The following is a 3,661-nucleotide window of genomic DNA, read 5'->3' as shown; positions in this document are numbered from 1 at the left end:
TATCGTTGGGCCATCAAATCTCAAAACCCTACCTATCACCCCTGCAATAGATTAAAGGTAGTCTGGATTGAAGAAATTAAGGGGAAGGTTTGGGAGAGAGATCCAAAGCGGTGCAATAGAAGATTCAAACCGCGGATCAAACCAAGGAGGGACTCTTCTCTGCGATTAGGGTTCCATGGTCTCTCGAGCCTCCTTCGTCCAACAATCCTCCCAACAGCTCTCCGCCTCGGCCGCCCGATCCTGGTAGATCATTCGCAAGCCTCTGAACGCCTCCATCTCCTACTGCAGCCCGCCCTTTCTTATCTTCTCCTGCACCGGGATACTCAGAAAGAAGTAAAGCGCATGCGCCGCGCTAGCCTATTACGTCTTGCTGGTTTCGTCTATCTTACCTTCAATCCATTTTTTATCTTATCTACACTTGCCTCTTGGCTTATGTCGAGATATTGATTCCTTCTTACCCATATGCTTCACACAAGGGGTTTTAGCCTTAGCTTACTAAGCGCTGGTTCTATGCGAAAGGTTGCTTTACTAAGATTATAACTGGATCTACGTTTCTTATCCATCTTATCAACCGCTTGCTTGCCCTTCCCTGGTCCTCGCGTATTCAGTGGTATCTACGGCCTTAGAAAAAAGGTCTTTTGCACCCCCCGCGTTAGAGGATTTTTCATCAAGTGTTCATTCTTACTGTTATTCGTCCAGCCTTATTTTCAAGTCCTACCTTGCCTTCTAGTTAACCTGTCTCCTCTCCTAAGCTTCAGAAACCTTACCAGTTTTTCCACCTTGTCGAGTCTACGAAGCTTTGCTTCTTGTAGTCGGCCCGTAATGCCCTCAACAGAAGCAAAGCAATTCTTGAGATTGTTATGATATATTCCTCACTAATCCGCCTCCTTTCCTATTCCTAGCTATTGCGTGTTTTTCTAGTCAGAATATGACCTCTCGCCAGCGTGTTATTATGCTAAAGAAGGCTAGCTTACCGCACCGCAGGCGGACGCGCGGTAGCGTTCGTGGTGGTGCTTCAGGGATCTCCTTTGCGTATGTGCTTGTTCCTGTTTTGTTTTTTATCTTATTTGTCAGCCGTTCATCATAAAAAGATGTGCCTCATCGCGGCGAGCCGACGGGGGAGAAGTCACTTCGGATAGAATAGTAGGCACGAATGATTTACCTACGTATCCTTCCCTGCTGCATTTCGCCATCTGGAGCACCCATCCAAAACGAATCCTCTCCGGCAACCCAATCGGAAAACCTTTTTTATCGCTTATAATAAATAAGAAAGAGGGCCGCTCGACCCGGCCCTGGACCCGATTGCACTTCTCCCGTCTAGTGAGTTAGTATATAGAATAGAGTGGTAGAAAGCATATATCTATAGCACTGACATGCGCATTAGTAGCATGTAGGTGGCTATTACTCGACATGGCTATTCCTATTAAGAAAAGGGCGGGCTATCACGTATCATTCCCGAAAGCAGCGGCTCCCCATAGAAAAAAGATAGTTAGGTATTGCTTCCCCGCCTACTCCTCGAATGGCTCAACATAATCCTACTCCAATGTCGGGGTTACACATCATGCATGATAGCCTCATTTCATAACAACAAGATGGGTATTGGGTTAGGCAGCGGGTAGAAGGTTCGATTCGTCATGGAAGTTCCCCCACCCAATTTCTCAAAGAACATTGGTGATGGGCTGGGCGCGTATAGGACCAGTCACGTGGTTTAGCCGGCCACTAAAGACTTTTTTTCCTTCGTTCCCATTCCCACTCGAATGTTAGCATCAACTTTTTTATCTAATGCGTTCTCCCGGTCCTGAACCTAACGGTCCATCTTCTTCTTTCGGCCCTCAACCTAGCTGTTGAGTGTTAATTCTTCACCCAGCAGAAAGAGGCTCTAGGGACTCATTTGCCCCCGATCCCCTATTTCTCCCGCTGCCAACGGACCGACCCGTCTGAGGCCAATCCCAACATCTATAGTTGAGGGGTTTTCACCACCCGACTGAGTTGGATTCGAGGGCTAGGGGATGACTCGTAATCGATCTGGCTGTTGGACCCAGGACCCGGCCCGGATATTTTATAACATGTGTTTCATTCGAAAGGCCAGGAGAATTAACGAGACTCTCTTTTTTTCATCGCCCCCTAAAAATGCAGATCGAACAACAGATCTTTCCACTAATGGTTTCATTCTCCTCCCATCGACAGGTTATGATACTGGGAAAGAGTCCTATTCTTCTCCTATCGATCCGACCAGGGGTTATGAAACAGAACTTCTATTGGTTTCAAAGGAGGATAGAGATCCATTTGGGAAGGCTCGAAAGGTTATTCGATACCAAGGTCGACCCCGCTCCGAGCAAGCATCGAAGGAATTCATCCATATTTTAGGAATCAAGGAATTGAACCCAGTGATCTACGACCACCCTGTTGCCGATCCGATTACCGATTCATAGGATTAACCAGAAGAGAAGGAAGAGTTAGGACCGGCTGAAAGAAGGACAGCGGGGAAAGTTCTCTAACCTGGGAAAAACCTTCGAATCCGTCTTTTTTGGACGGAAAGGGCGAGTAGAACGGGCGGGAAAACGAAACCTTCCTTCTTCGGCCTAAACCGAGATGGTGCAATACGAATGACTACTTGTGAAGTACCATGGAATTGGAGGGCATGGCACCAACACTCAAACAAACTATTCAAGACCGGATCAGCAAAGGAAACATACATGTTGAGAACGATGAGGCATCTACGAGCGAACAAGCCGCTGGAATGGGAAAGAAGGCCGGCAAGAAAAGGCTTTGTCATAACAGAAGGAAAAGAAGGGGAGAGAGTTTCGCGATGGAACTGTCTTGAGCCGGCGAAAGCGCTTTGGGTGGCACAGCATGGGATGTGCCTTAGTTGAGTCTCTCGAACGGAAAAAGGAAGAAAAGGATTCCGTTCCATTTCCTTTGTTAAGGACAAGAGGCCGTAGCCCGATCTCAACTGGTTACCAGACGCGTGACTGAGTTCTCGGTTTTGGCAGTTCCACTTTTGGGCATTGGTTCACGACTGCGCTTTCAAAAGTAGTTCTGAAGGGCACCTGTTCATCCTGATCCTATTCAACCTTCTATGTAGGGTCGGACTTCTGGCCTGCTCTAGATAGGGGGAACTTCCGGTCAGCTCTACTAGTCCTAGGGGGCCGGTCGAACCTTATGGTGAAGTTGGGGCGGATGTCATCGTCCTTCTCACATTCTTATTGATCTGTCCACGGTCGTCTGAATCTACTTATGTAAGGAAGGCTTCTCCGACAAATGTCTGGGGTGACTCTCGAAACAAAGTGTTTGTCCTTATTATAGGGGAGGGGTTTTGCTTTCTATCAAGGCTGATTGAATAGATCCGTTTTCCAGCATGTAATGTCTCCGGATCGACCCCCTCCCACTATCTTTGGCAAATGAAGTCACGGTAAATTTAGTAAATGTAAGTAATCGGCTATAAGCGCTTTGGACTTCCTGCATCCGGTGATGGAAGTTTGCTTTAATCATATAATTGAGGGGAGATCCGTTTTCGATCAACACGTGAGTGAGCAAGTCGTGCAGGCAGTCAAGGTTGAGTAGAAAGAAAAGGGAAAGCCTTTGGAGCACACACAATAGGGCAAGAATTCCCTAGCCAAGTGTATCGATTCTCTTGGGACTTTGACGAGCTAAATCGAAG

The sequence above is a fragment of the Tasmannia lanceolata genome, unplaced genomic scaffold (genome assembly GCF_043159265.1).
Source record: "Tasmannia lanceolata isolate RefF3 unplaced genomic scaffold, GAP_Taslan_0.1 ptg000014l, whole genome shotgun sequence".
Taxonomy (NCBI): domain Eukaryota; kingdom Viridiplantae; phylum Streptophyta; class Magnoliopsida; order Canellales; family Winteraceae; genus Tasmannia; species Tasmannia lanceolata.
Note: the sequence above shows the minus strand (reverse complement) of the source record.